General features: G+C 40.8%; 1 protein-coding gene across 1 annotated transcript in view; it reads left to right on the plus strand.

The window, feature by feature from the left end:
• Positions 1-477: 477 nt before the first annotated feature.
• Positions 478-20,790, plus strand: part of sema3b (sema domain, immunoglobulin domain (Ig), short basic domain, secreted, (semaphorin) 3B) — a 52,437-nt gene continuing 32,124 nt past the window's right edge. Inside the window, exon 1 of the mRNA XM_073818519.1 lies at positions 478-862. The gene's annotated coding sequence lies outside the window, so the exon portion shown is untranslated. The remainder of the gene's footprint in view (positions 863-20,790) is intronic.

Raw genomic sequence — 20,790 nt, forward strand, 5'->3', positions numbered from 1 at the left:
GAACTGGATAATCTAAATCATCACAGATCTGACTCACTCATGAATCAGACACTGCTAATATCTTATAAACTCTGATAGTAGACATTCATTGAATAATTACTTTTCAGTCCGTTCCTCAAACAAACCTTTTAGAAGACTTGAAAAACTAGAATATTCAAAAAGAAGAGTTTTTTTGGCCGAACTATCTCTTTAATCATTTACCTCATTACTCTTCTAAGGTGAGCTGAAGTTGCACCGGACTCCATACCAACTCATCCAGAACTAATTAAAACATTCCAACATAACAAAACACTCATCTGATAGTGTACATCACAGTATTCACGAGAGAGAGAGAGACTTTTACCTCTGACCAGTCTCCACCCATAATAGCCTGCCATCCAGGAGGGAGTGGCTGACCGAGGGAGGGGAAAGAGAGAGAGAGAGAGAGGGAAAGCTGGAGAGCTCTGCGGTAGCAGTCAGCGCAAGAACCAAAGCAGAGAAAGACTGAAAGACAGAGAGACAAGGGGAAAAAAGAAGGTACAGTGGAATTAGGAACTAAGAAATTAAATAGAGAAAAAGAAAGAGGGAAGTCTGGAAAATCATTTCAGGCCAGGACAGAAGAGAGGAAGAGGGGGGAAAAGACAGACTCATGAATTAAAAGAAGTCTTGGACTTCACATTGGAGACACATGTCCATGCGTGGACTATTGCCGCTGCTGTGATCTGTCATTCCTCCTCACAGCCTGTGTGTGTGTTCTTGAGAGACTGAGGATAGTGTGTGTATGAGCCTGTCGTTCCTCTGGAGTCTACGGGACCATGGCACCTGTCAGGAACGGATGACTCGCGGAGGAAAAAGAAAGAGAAAACAGCTGAAAGAGTGAAAGGTAAGTTAGTTTCTTTTCTAGTAATTTACAGCAATGGTAGCAGTGGTGTATTTGTATGTAGGAGTGTGTTTGAATGGTTCTCCCTTTTAGTTTGTGATTCATTTGTATTATTTAGCATTTAAATATTTTGATACTAACTTGAATACTTTGAATAAAGACAGTACAAATAGTGCAAAACAGTGCAAAAGTGAGAGTGTGTGTATATTGGGTAGGGAGCCCTCCAATGCGACAAGCTGTTCGACCTCTTTGTGCAAGTGTGTATTTAACATATTGTGCAGTATGTGAATGAATAACAGCTTGGTGTGTTTCTAAGTATGAATACTATAGTTTAGTCTGAGATCTTGTGTAATATATGGATAAATCATGGGTTGTTATGTTGTTACACTAGTTTAGATTGTGTCTCTCTGTATGTGTGTGCACTGACCTATCTGGACTGTTTTCTTAATATAGGATGATATTAAAAGATTAAATGGTCTGTGAATAGGGGAGGGCGAGAGTGACAGATATAAAGAATGGAGGAGTGATACGGAAAGACGTGTTCATTCTGTAAGTGTGTTTCTGCTGAAATATTTACCCTGGTGCAACTCTGACTGTTCCTGTGTTGCTCATGGAATGATGTTCTGTGGTTCACACAAAGAGCAAAAGACTGTTATCATCACTCCATCATCAACATTTTATGATTTTTAGATGTTTAACCCCTAAACCATCATAGATTAATGAAAACATGACAAACTGAGAATATATAGTCACACACAAACACGTACATTTAGTTATTCTTAGTAGAAAATGAAACTTTTATTAATCTTTTTATTTTCTACATTTATATTTATTAATATCTTACTGTGTATTTGTGACCCTGGACCACAAAACTAGTCATAAGTAGCACGGGTATATTTGTAGCAATAGGCAATAATACATTGTATGGGTCAAAATGAAAAAATCTCAGCCAAATATTGTCCAATCCTAACATACACCAATGGAAAGCTTCTTTAGTGAAATCTCAATTTCAAAAAATTGACCCTTATGACTGGTTTTGTGATCCAGGGTCACATTTATGCCTTAGGGTTATAAATTAATGGTAAATTAATGTTTTTTTATTATTATTTGTCAATCAGTGAGTTTTCCAGCTGAAGACATCATGGGCGTCCCAAAAGAGTGGTTTTGTCAGTTTTTGCCCCCAAACTATAGCAAAGTATGTGTACACACAAAAACGCACGTAATCCATACCATGCGCTACCCAAAATAGTAATTAGACTCACAAACACTCACATACCAGCCCTCACACATGTGTGTTCACACAGAAACACTTTGTGTGTTTTTGGTCAGCTGTGTTTTTGGTTAGGAGAAGAATGTTGTGTTGTTTTAGTGGCAACTCTGAGAGAGCATTGTGTGTGTGTGCTTCATGAAATTACACGACTCGTGCACATACAACTAAAAGGTCCCAGACTTTCCTTTAATGTGCATCTCCAAGTGACTTTCTTTATTTCTCTCTGGCTCCTTGATTCCTGCTCTCAGGATTAGGGGGTGGGTAGAGAGACAGAGAGCGAGTAAGTAAGAGAGATTGAGAGTGAGATGGCTTTTAGCCCGGTGCCTCAGCCGGTGTGGATCGTTAATTGAGCTGCTCCCATAGGGGGGTATCAGACCCCAGATTAATTTGGCTCCCCCTCCTCATGCACGCACACACACACTCGTGCTTTCACTCTCACACTAACTCACACTCTCTTTCAGGGCCCTTTATATCCATCTATTAGACCACAGTTGTCAGATGTCCTGTCACTGCTGGAGTTTCTATTCTGATAGGAGATTGCGGGTGGGTGTGGGCGGGTGCCTCTATGGTGGGGTTATTGATTGTTTTGTGGAGTGTAGTACTATTTAACTGTGGTGGGACCTGTAGGCCTGGACACATTAGGCTTGTAACAAAGAATTCATTCTGTACTTTGCTGTGAGTGTTTCTGGGTTCCCAAGTAAAGGAAAGCCATGACAAATATATCAGAAATCTTATGGTTGTGTTCTCCAGGTCTGAAACTTTTAATAAAATCATAAAAATAATGGGAAAGTCTATTTTATATATAACTTAAGTGATATCCAATTTGTGAGCGAATCATTTTGAGTCAGTTCTTTTCAGTTAATCAATAAATCAGTTCACAGAATTATTCATTAGTAAATTGTCTGAATCAAAATAATTTTGATGTAATCACACATGGGTGTGGAAAAGTTGTTGGTCAAAAAGTGTGGGAACCTTAAAATGTTGCTTACAGTGTTCACCCAAAAATGAAAATTCTGTCATTAATTACTCACCCTCATGTCATTCCAAAGCTGTAAGATCTTTGTTCATCTTCGGAACACAAATTAGTATGTTTTTGATTAAATCTACTTTATATATAACTGTTATTACTTTATATATAAGTGATGTCTAATTCGTAAGTGAATCATTTTGAGTCAGTTCTTGTCAGTTAATCAGCTGAATCAGTTCACTGAATGATTCATTAGTGAATCAAATGGTTTTAATGTATTTCAACATGCCTGAAAAGGATGTGTGTGTGCTCAAAAAGTGTGGGAACCTTAAAATGTCCACTCAAAAATGAAAATGATGTCATTACTTACTCAATCTAATGTTGTTCCAAACCCGTAACGTGTTCAAATTAAGATATTTTTGATGAAACCAAATTACAGTTGAGGTCAAAAGTTTACATCCCCCTTTCAAAAATGACCTTGTTTAAAAGTTTGTTTTCTAATGCTGTGTTGTTTCCTGAACGATCCACAGCGGTGTTTTTTGTTTAGTGATAGTTGTTCATGAGTCCCTTGTTTGTTCTGAACAGTTACACTGCCTGCTGTTCTTCAGAAAAGACAGGACTCATATGCAACTATTACAGAAGGTTCAAACACTCACTGATGCTCCAGAAGGAAAAACAATGCAAAAGAGCCCGGGGGGTGAAAACTTTTGAACAGAATGGAGATTTGTACATTTTTCTTATTTTGAAAAAAAAATGCTCTGAAGATGAATGAAGGTCTTACGGGTTTGGAAAGACATGAGGAACGAGACCTATCCTTTTAAATGTCAAACTTCAGGATATTCCTTGTAGATGAAGCAACCACAGAAAAAATTGTAAAACCTCCTTTAAATACCATTGTTACATTATGTATTCTCCATTGTTGCACTGTTCTGAAAGTTACAGGCAGATGAAGACATATTAAATACTCTGTGATTGAATATTTGTCTTTTTTGTGGTTGAGGAAACTGGGTTTGTGCCTGCAGCTTCATCTCTATAACAGCAGTGTGTGTCATGATCGGGGCTGTGGGTCTTCCCTCAGCCTCCCGAGGTCGCTGTCCCTGCACTGCACTTCCTGATTGTATTCACCTGTCTTTGTCATTAGCACTGATCACCCACATCTGTTCACTATCTGGACTATAAGAACTCTCACTTCTCACTCCTGCTGCATGTCTGCATTGTCTTTATGTTCTGTCTTGTTACTCTGTGTTCCTGAAACTCTGGCTCTAGATCGTGTTCCTGTTCTGTTTATTTTGTGGTTTAGTTATTTCGTTTTGTGCCGTGTTGGCCTTTTTGTTTGTTTATTTTGTTATTATCATTAAATATACTTACCTGCATCTGGACCCAGACCTCCTCCTTCCCAAACGTGACAGAATGCAGACATTAAAGATGGGTCCAGCGGGGAGGATTTTTTTCGGGGAGGCGAAGCTTCCCCATTTGGCGGCGGCGGACGCGCGTTTGGGGGCGGCAACCACCCGCTCTGTTTCCGACACTGCGGGAATGTCCTTTGAGGTGACGTCGGCTACTCGCTTCGAGTTTATCTACGCCTGCCTGGCTGAGATGGATGCTCGTTGAGCCGAGACTGCACGGATGCGTCCCTGCTTTGCGGTGGGGGCGGAGAGGCTCTTCCGCGGGGAGACGGCGATGTCCGTTGTCTCCGTTCCTGACGCGCAGGTGACCACGCCCTCTGTGCCTGACGCGGCGGTGTCCGCTATCTCTGTGCCTGACGCAGCGGTGTCCGCTATCTCCGTGCCTGACGCGGCGGTGTCCGCTATCTCCGTGCCTGACGCGGCGGTGTCCGCTATCTCCGTGCCTGAGGTGGCCGTGACCGTGCTCTCTGTTCCGGAAGCGGCGGTGTTGTCCGCTATCTCCGTTCCTGAGGTGGCCGTGACCGTGCTCTCTGTTCCGGAAGCGGCGGTGTTGTCCGCTATCTCCGTGCCTGAGGTGGCCGTGACCGTGCTCTCTGTTCCGGAAGCGGCGGTGTTGTCCGCTATCTCCGTTCCTGACGTGCAGGTGACCACGCCCTCTGTTCCTGACGCGGTGTTGTCCGCTATCTCCGTGCCTGAGGTGGCCGTGACCGTGCTCTCTGTTCCGGAAGCGGCGGTGTTGTCCGCTATCTCCGTTCCTGAGGTGGCCGTGACCGTGCTCTCTGTTCCGGAAGCGGCGGTGTTGTCCGCTATCTCCGTGCCTGAGGTGGCCGTGACCGTGCTCTCTGTTCCGGAAGCGGCGGTGTTGTCCGCTATCTCCGTTCCTGAGGTGGCCGTGACCGTGCTCTCTGTTCCGGAAGCGGCGGTGTTGTCCGCTATCTCCGTTCCTGAGGTGGCCGTGACCGTGCTCTCTGTTCCGGAAGCGGCGGTGTTGTCCGCTATCTCCGTGCCTGAGGTGGCCGTGACCGTGCTCTCTGTTCCGGAAGCGGCGGTGTTGTCCGCTATCTCCGTTCCTGACGTGCAGGTGACCACGCCCTCTGTTCCTGACGCGGCGGTGTCCGCTATCTCTGTGCCTGACGCGGCGGTGTCTGCTATCTCCGTGCCTGACGCGGCGGTGTCCGTTATCTCCGTTCCTGACGCGGCGGTGTCCGCTATCTCCGTGCCTGATGCGGCGGTGTCCGCTATCTCCGTGCCTGACGCGGCGGTGTCCGCTATCTCCGTGCCTGGCGCGGCGGTGTCCACTATCTCTGTGCCTGACGCGGCGGTGTCCGCTATCTCTGTGCCTGACGCGCCGGAGACTGCTGTCTCTGTTCCTGACGCGGCATTGTACGCTGTCTCTGTTCTCGAGGCGGCGGCGTCCGCTATCTCCGTTCCTGACGCACAAGTGACCGATGTCTCTGTTCCTGACGCGGCGATGACCGCGCTCTCTGTTCCTGACGCAGCGGTGTCCGCTATCTCCGTCCCTGACGCGGCGGTGTCCGCTATCTCCGTTCCGGACGCGGCGGTGACCACGCCCTCTGTTCCTGACGCGTTCCTCTAGCGGCGAGGCCAGTCCATGGGACTCCGCTGCACGGGCCTGGCCCGCCATCCCTCCCCCTGATTTGCCTTCCCCCGTTCCTCCTCCCTCTGGACTTTGGGAACGTCTGGGAGCCGTTCCGTAGGGAGGGGGTACTGTCATGATCGGGGCAGTGGGTCTTCCCTCAGCCTCCCGAGGTCGCTGTTCCGGCACTGCACTTCCTGATTGTATTCACCTGTCTTTGTCATTAGCACTGATCACCCACATCTGTTCACTATCTGGACTATAAGAACTCTCACTTCTCACTCCTGCTGCATGTCTGCATTGTTTTTATGTTCTGTCTTGTTACTCTGTGTTCCTGAAACTCTGGCTCTAGATCGTGTTCCTGTTCTGTTTATTTTGTGGTTTAGTTATTTCATTTTGTGCCGTGTTGGCCTTTTTGTTTGTTTATTTTGTTATTATCATTAAATATACTTACCTGCATCTGGACCCAGACCTCCCTTATTCAACGTGACAGTGTGACTCTGACTCATAAAATATCATTTTGAGATGTTCAGTCCAAATAAAGATATGACTTCACATCCTACCTCACATGTTCACAGACTGTATAAGGATGCTTTTGAAGTGGTGAAGAACTGTGTCTTGCGGCCCAAAACCAGATAAAACTCTCATGTAAAGTGGCACATGGTGTAGTGGAGAGACTGTAAGAGATGGGTCATCTTGTGCTTCTATGCGCTCAACGGAGATGAACAACACAGAGGGAGTGTGAGCATAGAGGGAGGGGGCTTCAAAGAGTATGACTGGTGCAACTCAGTACCACTATTCTCCCCGAGAACATCTGATGTCCTGGGAAAGTGTCAGCCTCGGCCTTCAGATAGATAAGTTTTATCACTAGCTTAAAACAAACAGTTTATTATGACGCTTTATGGGTGTTAGGGTATGGCTATGAGTTTTTGAAATAACCAGTAACGAACCATCATTTCTTGAAATTGGAATGATGTGCACCCACGTGGGGAGATGGTCAAGCCTGATCAACTTGATTCTCTCTCTCACTTGGAGGTTGTCTTAACTGCACCTAAATTTAAAGTATAAAAGATGGGACTTCTTGCACATCGCCCAGCATTTCTCGGACATACGTGTTGGTCTTCTACGGTGACTGCAATGGGCTCCCCAGTCTTTGAGAGTGGAGATGATGGCACGTCTCTGAGCTGTAAATATGGTCTTTATTCTCCTATTTTGCTTGGGGTTTAGCATATAACTATCCAGCTTTGTTTATCCTTTTATGCTTTTACTTGTTGATTATTGATACCATTATTATTGATTATTATTATCATAATCTGATCAGCTGTATTTTACATCAAATAAACAGTTGTATTGCTTGATTGGTATGGTGTACGGACCTTTTATTGGCACCTCCTCTTGTCGATTCGCACCACAGTGGTCTCACATTGAGTATTGAATACAAACAGAAACCACAATAAAACAGAGACAGAGGAACAGTTTTAAGTGAGCTGCTTCCTCTTAAAGGAACACTCCACTTTTTTTGGAAATAGGCTCATTCTCCAACTCCCCCCGAGTTAATAAGTTGAGAAAATAAGCCTAGAAACTCGCAGCTTTGCATTTCCACCGGTCTTAGTACACGATATAACTACAGAAGAGTCAAGTTTTAAATACAACAAATATGGAAACTCGTTGGTCATTTTTGAACGTGATGCTATTGGTCTAATAGGATTCAATGATCTATGCTAAGCTATGCTAAAAGTGATATCGCCAGAACAGGAGAACGGCTGAATGGATTTCAAAACGGTAAAAATCAACTTATTAACTCGGGGGGAGTTGGAGAATGAGCCTATTTCCAAAAAAAGTGGAGTGTTCCTTTAAGCGTTTGCTAGAAACATCATGCAGATAACTGCAGCAGCTATACAGGACAATGTTCCAAACATATAAATCTAGCATGGTCACTCTTGTCTCCTCCTGGGCTTGGTGAGCAGTAGATTTCCGATTCAGACATGCCGTTCATACATCTATTGGAAATTTATTACTCAATAGCCTTGTTGATTGTCTTACGTAGCATGGGTATATTTTTAGCAGTAGCCAAAAATACACTGTATGGGTCAAAAATAATGAGTTTTCTTTAGGATATTAAGTAAAGGTCCATTTTCCATGAAATTTTTTTTTTTAATTTTCTACTATAAATATATTAAAATTTAATTTTTGATTAGTAATATGCATTGCTAAGAACTTCATTTGGACAACTTTAAAGGCGATTTTCTCAGTATTTAGATTTTTTGCACCCTCAAATTTTCAAATTGTTGTATATCAGTTGTTCACACATAATTTAGTACCACTCCAATGACACTTCAAAAAAGCGGTATTATAAGCTTTTACAGCTTTTTCAAGTCTGAATTAATTTATCATTGTACCTTTGGAACAAGAACAAAGAGTTAGTTTGGTATATAGATTGCAGAAGTTAATAATTTAACAATAACAGAGCAATCTATAATACTTGTTATCACTTTGTTTTGATTATAGAAATATTGAGTAGAGAACGTCCGCCCTGAAATTTTAGATATGGCGAGAGAAAAACAGGATTGAGTCAACAAGTGCAAAAATGTTGAACAGGTCAGTTTACCGAAGGAGGGATGACATACTTGGTCGGGAGGGAGAGGGGAAGATGAACAGATAAGGACAGAATGATAGATCAGGAACGATTAGAGTGCAGTAAAGGAGGGTGTTGATTTTTGTAATGATACTGTAGCAAATGATGTGTGTATGTTTGTGTGTTCCTGCAGACTTGTACAGGTGTTTGTGCGTGTGAGTGGTGTGTAAGTTGTTTTTATGACGTAAGTGTGTGTGTGCATGTGCTGATTAAGGTCATTGTGATGGTCTTTTGTGCTGCTGTTGCCACATTTCACTTCTCACATACGTACACTTTCACTATACACACACGCACACTATACTAGTTTCACTATAGACTACTTTTCAGAAATGTCAGGAAGATGTTTTTGAATGATCATCAAGGCTGCATTTATTTGATTAAAAATATAGTAAAAATATCAATATTGTGAAATATTATTGCAATTTAAAATAGCAGTTTTCTATTTTAATACATTTGGAATGTATTAAATATAAAATGTAATTTATTCTTGTGATGGCAGCTGTATCTTTAGAAATCTTTCTAATGTGCTGATTTGGTACTCTAGAAACATTTCTTATTATCTATGTTGATAAAATAATATATTTTTATTAGGGTTTCTTTGATAGACAGAAAGTTTAGAAAACAGCATTACTTTTGTAACAATTCACTTGAGGTCAAAAGTTTACATACACCTTGCAGAATCTGCAAAATGTTAATTATTTTACTAAAATAAGAGGGATTATGCAAAAAGCATGTTTTTTTTTTTATTTAGTACTGACCTGAATAAGATTTTTCACATAAAAGACGTTTACAAACAGTCCACAAAAGAATATAATAGTTGAATTTATAAATAGTCTTTTTAAAAGTTTACATACACTTGATTCTTAATACTATGTTGTTATCTGAATGATCCACAGCTGTGTATTTATTCTTTTTGTTTAGTGATAGTTGTTCATGAGTCCCTTGTTTGTCCTGAACAGTTAAACTGTCCGCTGTTCTTCAGAAAAATCCTTCAGGTCCCACAAATTCTTTGGTTTTACAGCATTTTTGTGTATTTGAACCCTTTCCAACAATGACTGTATGATTTTGAGAGCCATCTTTTCAAACTGAGGACAGCTGAGGGACTCATATGCAACCATTACAGTAGGTTCAAATGCTCACTGATTCTCCAGAAGGAAACACAATGTATGAAGAGCTGGGGAGTGAAAACTTTTGAATAGAATAAAGATGTTCACATTTTTCTTATTTTGCCTAAATATACTTTTTTTTTTTTTTTTTAGTACTGCCTTTCGGAATCTACAGAAGATACTTACATGTTTCCGAGAAAGAAAATAAGTTAAATTTACCCTGATCTTTAATATCAAGTCGGTGCTAAATAAAAAATAACATGCATTTTGTATGATCTCTCTTATTTTGGTAAAATAATTAACATTTAGCAGATTCTGCAAGGTGTATGTAAACCTTAGACTGTATAAAATCCTTTACTGTCACTTTTGATCAGTCTATTGTGTCACTGCTGACCTGTTGATATCAGTAGATTTAAAGAAAAAAGATTTATGAGCCTTTTTCAAACAAGGAGGAGCACCTCAAATATCCCTAAAAGTCAGTTTTTGGCACACAAATTTATGTAGATTTTATAGATAACACACTAAGCTTGATAAACCCCTCTCAGATAAATGTGATTTTGGTTAAAGTATTTTTTCCATCACTATATGTTTATTTTTAAGTAAAGGCTATGGAGGTATGATGTCATTATACAGTGCCCGCACAAGTGTGTGTGTGTGTGTGTGTGTGTGTGTGTTCATATGGGCCTGAAAGATGACAAAACATTGCTGCTTGATTAAAAAGAGGGAGGCATTCCTGAACACATGCTTTTAAAACGGGGAGTGTGTTTGTTTGTGTAGTGCCCGTGAGTGTGTATGTCTGTTGTTATGTGGCCATGATTAAAGAGGCAACAGATAAACCATATTGACCTGGAAGTTGTGGGTTGCGTTGTAAAGATCAGTTAAGTCAGTGGTATTTTATAAAAATGAATGAAATATGTGACCACTGTTTCATTTATTATATTTTACAAATAGTTCTGCAACATAGTCTCATAAAAAATATGTGCCTCTATATACATTTCTGCAAAACTAAAAAAAAAAATTACCTATATGTACGAATCACTGCTGCTTCCAGTTGAAATGAACACTAGTTTTTTACTAGGCAGTAAAACTCTCTATTCCTTTTTACACAAAGTATGATTTCCAGGTACAGAGTTTTGATTAATAAAGTCTAATTTTCAAACAATTACTTGCAAAATATTATGTTATGACTTCAAAACTATTTTAACATCCTGCGTGATTTGAAAATTGATACTTTTAAACATTGTCGTCACATATACATATGCATGAGTTTTCTAATTCAGTATGTTTGCTCGGTAGCTCACCCGATACGGCGTTGCTCTTCAGTGATGAAGAGCTCTGGTTTGAACCCTGTGAAAATATGTTGCGACAAAACATCTCCAATCCGCGTAAGGAAGGTAAAATAGCACGACTGCATCAATAAATGTGTTTTTATATCACTTTTGCATTAGTTAACACTATCCGATAGGTTTAGGGCTGGGTTTGGTGTTTAAAAAACCAATGTAATAAAAATGTGCCACGGTCACATATTAAACGTGTGTTTGGGTGCCACTCTATGGACATTTCACTGCTGCAAAATATGCAGTAAAGTACGTAATTACAGTGTTGCAGAAATGTATATAGAAGCACCTCAAATTCAAAAGAATTGTAAAGAGGCACTGAAACTAAATGGGAAACATTCCTCAGTCTCCTTCTCTACTTACTTCTCAAACTGTTTATCATTCACATTCGGCTTCACTAGAGCTCTAGGAACTGATTGTAATAGGGGATGGAATACAGCGTGACACCTTTGTAAAAGGTGCAAACGACTGTGTGACACTGATAGATTTCCCTTTTAATGGAACCGGACTGAGTGTGACTGGACACACACACAGGTTCAAACCATCGGCTAAAGATGCCACTATATATATATATAGAAAGAGAGAGAGCGACAGTCAGAGAGAAAAAGAGAGAACGATACATTAAAAAGGCATTAAGGATTATGGGTAATGGAGCAGGCCCGTCAGTGTGGATTAGCTAATGCTCATCAGAGAGCAGAAGTGAGTGTGTGTGTGTAGAAATGTGTGCATGAAAGGGGGGAGAATGTGTCCCTACATACACCCCTCAGTAGTATGCTGCTCATGTCTGTGTGTGTGTGTGTGTGTGTGTGTGTGGTTAGGTTGCATCCTAGCTCATTACCCCGTAGTGGTCGACTAAAGTGTGTGTTCAGCAGCACCTTTTAAATAATGAAAGAAGATAGAAGATATCGGACGTGCACAGATAGCAGTTTGTGTGTGTTTGGAAAATGGAGTCCCAGGATGGGGAGAGATGGGGGTGGTTGCAGATTCGGATTTGATGCCCACAAACCCCTAACAAGCTACCTGCTTGAGTGTGTGTGTGTGTGTGTGTGTGTGTGTGTGTGTGTGAGTAAGACAGAAAATAATCCTCTCTTAGCAAACTTATTTGATTTTATAAGTGGAACAGCTCTCTTCTGCAGTGGACATATTTACATACTGCAGAAGCGCCATTGGAGAAACTACTGATCAAGTGAAATATAATGACTGTGTGTGTGTGTGTAGTGTTGAAGGTCCATTCCCTTTGAGATTCTACCCACTAGCACTCTCAGCCGTAGTAAATCAATACCTGTCAATCACACACACACACACACACACACACACACACACACACCTGGCTGCTGTACACACCCTCAATGGTTATTTGCCCTAGGGCACCTCAGAGCAGATAGTGGGGCAGTTTTGTCTGTGTATGTGTGTGGAGATGAGAAATGTGGAATTCTTTGGTTTTCTTATTACTGTGTGGTTCGTTAGAGGTCAGATGTTTCTCTAATTAGTCAAATAGTGATTAGCCCTAGCAATTCCCACACATTTCCATTAACACAGACACCTTCTGGACTTGATGTCAGCTGGTATTGACCTTTCCTGAACATACAGCAAAATGTGTGTGTGTGTGTGTGTGTGTGTGTGTGTGTGGGAGACGAGAGCTCAGTGGAGACAATGGCAAAAATTCCTGCTCACATTCCTTTGGGAACTGCACTCACACCGTACTTCAGGCTTGAACAGTGTAAAATCTTTGTTTTTTTATTTTGTTTTAGCTTATTGTATTTTGTTTAAAGGAATAGTTCACCCAAAAATGACAATCACCTTCAAGCCATCCTAGTATGACTTTCTTCTTTTAGACAGTTGGGATTATATTAAAAAATGTCCTGGCTCTTCCCAGCTTTTTTAATGGCAGTGAATGGCTGTTTTGAAGTCAGATAAAGTGCATCCATCCATCATAAAAAGTACTCCACACAGCTTTGGGGGTTAATAAAAGGCCTTCTGAAGCAAATCGATGTGTTTTGCAAACACAGAAATGCAGAGGACAGAGCACAACAAAACACCATTTATAAATTAGAAGTACAAAACAAGGATTTGTAAAGGAAAATGTTAGTGAGCCAAGAAGAGACTGTTTTTTCTTTGTTTTAAACAAAACTTGGTTAGTATTACATACTAACATACTACATCATCTGCTGGAATGCCACTCTCTCGTGAATGCTAGAGATTATGATTTATAAAGTTTTAAATATTGGTCCATACAGTCTTACACAAATACAGTGATTCGCTTCTGAAAGCCTTTATTCACCCCTGAAGCCATGTGGAGTACTTTTTATGATGGATGCATGCACTTTATTGAATTTCAAAATCTCAACACCCATTCACTGCCATCATAGTTTTTAAATATAACTTGTGTGAGTAATTCATGCTGTAATTTAAATTTTTTGGGGGTGATTTATTCCTTTCACTTTTCTTTAAAACTTATTTGGTGACTCTATAACAATAAAACTATATAATTATAACCTTGTTGAAATTTTTATTAGTACTAGTGGAGAAGGCTATAAGGCTATAAGAATGGGGACCAGTCAATGGGGATCCAGATCGTTGTCAAGACAGGCAAGGTCAAACACCGGCAAGACAAAAGCGCAATCCAGTAAACACAGGCAGAGTCTAAAAACCAGAGAGGGCAGTCCAAAAAGTAATAAATAAACAAGGCAATGAAACAAGACAAAAACTATGGCAAGGAAACAGAACAAAACTATGGCAAAACTATGACAAGAAACCAAACCGTGAAAATAACAAACAGGGCAATGAAACAAGAGAAACGCTTAGTAGAGTCCACACAGCAAAACAATACTTTGCGATGTCTGTTTGGTAATGGCTGCCTTTTATGCCCACCAAACAGGAAGTAACCAATGAGGCAGCAGAGGGAGCAGCAACAGTTAGAGTGAGGACTCCCTCTGCTGGCCTGGCGTTACAGAATCCCCCCCCCCCCCCCCCCAGGAGCGACTCTCGGCGCTCAAACAATAGTCCAGGATGGTGGGGGGAACAGAGGTACAACAGGGGGTGGGACGGAGGGCCAGGTCCATGCAGTGGAACAGGTTCAGAGTCAGGGCCTGGACCTTGGAGCAGAGGCAGACAGTGGAGCACTGGAGGACCTGGGCCGTGGAGCAGTGGCAGACAGTGGAGCACTGGAGGACCTGGGCTATGGAGCAATAGCAGACAGTGAGGCAAAGGAGGACCTGGGCCGTGGAGCAGTGGCAGACAGTGAAGCAATGGAGGTCCTGGGCCGTGGAACAGTGGCAGACAGTGGAAACTTGGAGGACCTGGGCCATGAAGCAGTGTCAGGCTGTGAAACAGTGGAAGCCATGGCGAGGCCGGCAGAGCAGGAAGCCATGGCGGGGTAGGCAGAGCAGGAAGCCTAGGCGGTGCCGGCAGAGCAGGAAGCCATGGCGGAGCAGGCAGAGCAGGAAGCCATGGCGGTGCAGGTAGAGCAGGGAGCCTTGGCGGTGAAGGAAGAGCAGGAGGCCATGGCGAAGCAGGTAGCTTAGGTAGCCATGGCAGAGCAGGATCAATGGCAGTGGTTGAGCAGACAGTGAGTTCATCAATGGGTGGTACCCCCTTTTTGAGGATCTGCAGTGGGAGCTGCCTCCTCAGGGGGTTCCACCGTAAACGCCGCCTCCACAAGAGGCATTGGTGCAGCGGACACGTGGACAGACTCATGGCCAGACGAGGCCTCTGGAGCAGACTCATGGACAGACGAGGCCTCTGGAGCAGACTCGTGGACAGGCTCATGGACAGACGAGGCCTCTGCCATCACAGGTAGTGCAGTGGTTAATGGGATGCCCACCGGGCTGGAAGGTGTGGGGCTTAGGAGCATCAGTTCTGTGTGGCTTGCTTGGCTTGGGAGCATCGGCTCTGCGTGGCTTGCTTGGCTTGGGAGCGTCGGCTTTGCGTGGCTTGCTTGGCTTGGGAGCGTCGGCTCTGCATGGCTTGCTTGGCTTGGGAGCGTTGGCTCTATTGGTATGCCTGCAGTCCGCGCTGACATTGAAGGAGGGTCCATTACACTGGCAATCAAGACATGGCGTGGCTCTAGCAGGTCCGACGAGGCATGGTGTGGCTCTGGCAGGCCAGACGAGACATGGCGTGGCTCAGGCAGGTCAGACGAGACATGGCGTGGCTCTGGACGCTCGGGCGAGACATGACTTGGCTCTGGACGCTCGGGCGAGACGTGACTTAGCTCTAGATGCTCGGGCGAGACGTGACTTGACTCTGGAATAACAGCAGTAACTTGGCTTGGCTCATGAAGATCTGCTGTAACTTGGCTTGGCTCATGAAGATCAGCTGTGGTTTGGCTTAACATAGATAACCCAGCTGTTGGAAAAGCTGCTGGATCTGTGGTAGGCGAAGTATTCTGTAACGCAGGACTCGACGACAGCGTGGTAGATCCAGATGCTAGCTTTATTAAACAGATCGTTGTCAAGACAGGCAAGGTCAAACACTGGCAAACAGTAATATCCAGGGCAAGACAAAAGCGCAATCCAGTAAACACAGTCCGCAGTCCGAAAAGTAACAAATAAACAAGGCAATGAAACAAGGCAAAAACTATGGCAAAGAAACAGAGCAAAACAATGGCAAAACTATGACAAGAAACCAAACCGTGAAAATAACAAAACAGGGCAATGAAACAAGAGAAACGCTTAGTAGAGTCCACACAGCAAAACAATACTTCGCGATGTCTGATTGGTAACGGCTGCCTTTTATGCCCACCAAACAGGAAGTACACACATTTGTGACCCTGGACCACAAAACCAAAAGTCATAAGTGTCACGTATCAAATAAATAAGCTTTCCGTTGATGTATGGTTTGTTAGGATAGGACAATATTTGGCCAAGATACAACAATTTAAAAATCTGGAATCTGATGGTGCAAAAAAATCTTTTTTTTTATAAAAAAAAATTCTCATAATTTAAAAAAAAATCAACTTTAAAATTGTTCAGATGAAGTTCTTATCAATGCATATTACTAATAAAAAAATACATTTTGATATATTTACAATAGAAAATGTACAAATTATTTTCATGGAATATGATCTTCACTTAATATCCTTATGATTTTTGGCATAAAATAAAAATCAATAATTTTGACCCATACAACGTATTTTTGGCTATTGCTACAAATATACCCGTGCTACTTAAGACTGGTTTTGTGGTCCAGGGTCACATTTGGAACAATGTGAGGTTGAGTAAATGGTGACAGAATTTGACATTTTTGGCTGAACTGTACAGTCAAGGTCCATAAATATTTCTTACCAGACTTCTGAGTCATGTATTACTTGAACTAAAACATATTTTGTTTTTATGACAATGGAAAATGATTCTACTTCGCTTTTTTGTTTGCATATTTTATTACACTGTGTCTTGCAGCATCATATATGAGATGAGCCAGTCTTGGCGAAACTGCACCTGTTACGAAAACGTGATTCTGTTTTTAATATTTTCATCTTAGTGGTTTTACATCTGGAATATTTCACGTGTCACCACCTGGAATTCTGGAAGGAAAACACTTTCCACTGGGATAAATGTCATTTCAAGTCGTCTTCTTCCACATGGTGATGTACATCCAAGTGATGAAAACAAATTTAGGGTGGGGTCTTTTTTTCCATTAGTTGTTGATTCGATGGAGGCATATCTGAATAAGAGCATGTAGTAGAGAAAAAAGCATCAGTGTCACAATATAATTCTTATAATTCCATTTTAATAACTTTAATGTGACCCTGGACCACAAAACCAGTCTTAAGTAGCACGGGTATATTTATAGCAATAGCCAACAATGCATTGCATGGGTCAAAATTATTGATTTTTCTTTTATGCCGAAAATCATTAGGATATTAAGTAAAGATCATGTTTAATGAAGATATTTTGTAAATTTCCTACCGTAAATATATCAAAACTTCATTTTTTATTAGTAATATGCATAGCTAAGATCTTCATTTGGACAACATTATAGGTGATTTTCTCAATATTTATTACATTTTTAAAAATTGACCCTTGTGACTGGTTTTGTGGTCCAGGGTCACATATTATATTATTAGTATAGAATAACACTTTATTATAGCCGGTTCTTTCTTTCTTTATAGGCCGTTTGTTCCATGTGAAATCGCGTTTGTTCAGTTCTCCTCCAGCTGCGCTCATTACTGAATTAAATTAAACATTCACCAAACTAAACACAAAGACTTGAGTGTGCATGAGGCTCAAGTCTGTGCTGTCTACTCCCTGTGTAGATCTACTTATCCACATTTTCAGTAGTTACTTGACATTTGTCATGCCATATGTCTTAAAAGCCTGCTGTTCAGTGTTCATAGTGTTATGCTTCCATATGAGCTTCTTTGTGTGCGTGTTATTCAATTGTGTGTGGGTGTACAAGGTAAAGGAATATAAATGCATATTCCCTCTGGTTTGTGATAGAGGCTTCTTTATGAAGTTACTCTGTGGATGTTGCATCTGTAAATCTAATAAAGAGCTTCTTTATGGAGCATTTTTATTGTTTGCAGGCCATTAAATAATTTGTTCCACTACATATAACCAATTCAGGTTTCTTAGGCTTCGTTTAGAAGTTTGATCTCTCCCAGTCTGACTCTGTCTGACTTATAATAAATGGGTTTTGGCTTTTTTGGCTTTGGATTAGGAGAAAAGTGTCTTTCTGTTTGATCGAAAATGAATTGCAGAGGAGTAGATGCTTTTTAATGCTGTGTGTGTGAGGTTTTTTCCCTTGACCTGTTAAGTACATCTTGCTCTGTTTTGTTCTAACGGTGATTTCCCAGATGGGTGGTTCTTTGGAAACCATAAATGGCCCACCTGCATGGTCCAATCACAGTTTTAACTGACACCTGAGAAACAAGGTGTGTGTGTAAAACCCATCTATCATCCTTTACTGCTGCCCCTGCCTTTCAATTATACTCTAATAGAGGGGATTTCTGCCTCTTTTGAGACTGCTCATCCAGAGGAAGTGTGTGTATGTGTGTGTGTGTGAGACAGAAAGGACACATAGAGTGAAAGTCAAACTTTTAAAATTAGCAAAACTGCAGTAAAACTGACAAGGGATTAAATGTAAAGTGATAAAGGTATTATACAGTGCAGAAAAGCCAGTGTGTGTGTGAGTGTGATACTCTGATGGTCCCATTGGGTTAGTCTGGAACTGACACCCATAGACTCGTGGGTCGAAAGCTCAAAACTCCAGCAGTGATCCGCCACTCTCATCCCATCACATTCCCAGCAGATTCAGTCAAGCCGCTGATAATCTCTCACCATCCCCATGAATAATGTTACCGCTGTCTGTGTATGTGTGTGTGTGTGTGTGTATGATCATTAGTGTCATACCAGAGGCCTTGACAGCTTCCTGACGGTGTGCTGCGACGCACTCTCACACACTGTCTCTTCATCCAGTCTCCAGAATCTCTTCTGACAGCTCTTACTGGGAACAGATCTTGAGCCGCTGCAGGGAATCAGGCGCTGTGTGTGAAGGCAGGGAGAGGAGCGGGAAGACTTGTCAAAGTGTTTTCCAAATCCACTTCCACTTCCATCCAAATAAGTGTGACCTCCACTTCTCCTAGACAAAACACAGAGACAGGGAAAAATCAGAACAGGGAACAAGAAGAAAAGGTTGAAGTCATATAAAGCAGTGTCATTTTACTTATAAAGTAGCTGTCAGTCATCTATAATCCCACCTGGGGGTGGGGCCACGGATTGACCCCAACACTGTATGCGTGTGTCTGTGGGTTTTGTTGGATTTCCCACAGGTTCCAGCCTACTGCTGTTTTAGGTCACGGAAAATATCCAGACGGAGGTGGCCTGGGACTAGCGCTAAATCGGTCTCATGAGAAAACGCTGTGTGTGTGGTGCAAAAGAGCTGGAACAGATATGTGTGAAACCTAGGATGATGGATTGAGTTTTTCGATGGTCTCTTTTGTAGTTTGTGTATGTACTTAGCTACTTTGATCAGGGGTCGTTGAACCTTTTTAAGGCCAGGATTCCTTAGTGGATAGTGAAACAGAGCAGAGAAACGCTTTGCATATATTATAAATCTGTTTAAAACTATTGCCTTTTAGATATGGTACTATCATAACATGCATTGAAGGGATAGTTTATCAAAAAATGACAATTCTGTCATTAATTACTCAGGCTTATGTCATTCCAAACCTGTAAGACATTCAATCATCTTAGGAATACAAATTAAGATATTTTTGATGAAAGGTAGTAAGTGTCCTTACTACCTTTTTTGCCCTTGAACATGTGAGTTGCATTGCTGTCTATATAGGGTCAGAAAGCTCACGGATTATCTAAACATTAAAAAACAGTCAAAAGTTTTTTTATGTTTTTTTACAAAAGTTTTTTCTGCTCATCAAGTCTGCAGTTATTTGATCCAAAGTACAGCAAAAACAGTAACATTTTGAAATATTTTTACTATTTGATGATATAACTGTTTTCTATTTAAATATATATTAAAATGTAATTTATTCCTGTGATCAAAGCTAAATTATCAGCATCATTACTTTAATCTTCAGAGTCACATGATCCCTCAGATATCATTCTAATATGCTGATTTGCTGTTCAAGAAACTTTTTTGTATTATTATTATTATTATTACTTCATTTATATTTGCTGTGTTTTAAATGTATTTTATGTGTAAAGTTTGTGACCATGCCAAAAAGCCAAACTTTAAATCTTCTCAAAACCTTAAAAAAATCTCAGCAAACAGTATAAAATTGCAATATTTGAAGAGATTAAATATTGGGAAAATTATATTTTTTACTGTGTTGTTTTCAGGTGTCATTTCAACTATATAACTGTAAATTTTATTTTATAATTTTTTTAGTTAAGATTTATAATGTTTTTAGTTAAGTTATTGTGCTATTTTTTTGCAAAGGAGACAGTTTTAGCTTGAGATACAAAGACATGTTACATGAAGAAAATAAAGAAAAATCACAGTAAATATCACTTGTAAACCATATTTTTATTAATATTTAATACAGTTGAGTACTTCTTTTTTCAGGATTCTTTGTTGAATAGAAAGATCCAATGATCAGCATTTATCTGACATAAAAAGCTTTTGTAACATGATACACTGCCATTCAAAAGCTTAAAATCAGTATGTTTTTTTTGGGGGGGGGGGGAGTATGAAAATTAATATTTTTATTTGGCAAGAATGCTTAAAATTTATCAAAAGTGATGATACATTTATAATGTTACAAAAGTCTATTTCAGATAAATGCTGTTCTTCTGAACTTTCTGCTCATTTAAGAAATCTGAAAAAAGTATACTCTGCTGTTTCCAACATAATAATAATACATGTTTTTAATAGTAAAAATATTTCAAAATTGTATTGTTTTTGCTGGACTTTGGATCAAATAAATGCAGGCTTGGTGAGACTTCTTTAAAAAAAAACATTAAAATCTTACTGTTCAAATACTTTTGATTAATAGTGTAAATGAATAAAATATATTTTTATGCTAAAAATGCAAAAAAAATCTGCTGTTACCGTGTGTGTGTGTGTGTGTGTGTGTGTGTGTGTGTGTGTGTGTGTGTGATAGTGTGTGTGTGAATTGTGTTACCTTGTTGCCCACTTCAAAGACACGGAGGAT

Source organism: Garra rufa, chromosome 15 (assembly GCF_049309525.1).
Source record: "Garra rufa chromosome 15, GarRuf1.0, whole genome shotgun sequence".
Lineage (NCBI taxonomy): Eukaryota > Metazoa > Chordata > Actinopteri > Cypriniformes > Cyprinidae > Garra > Garra rufa.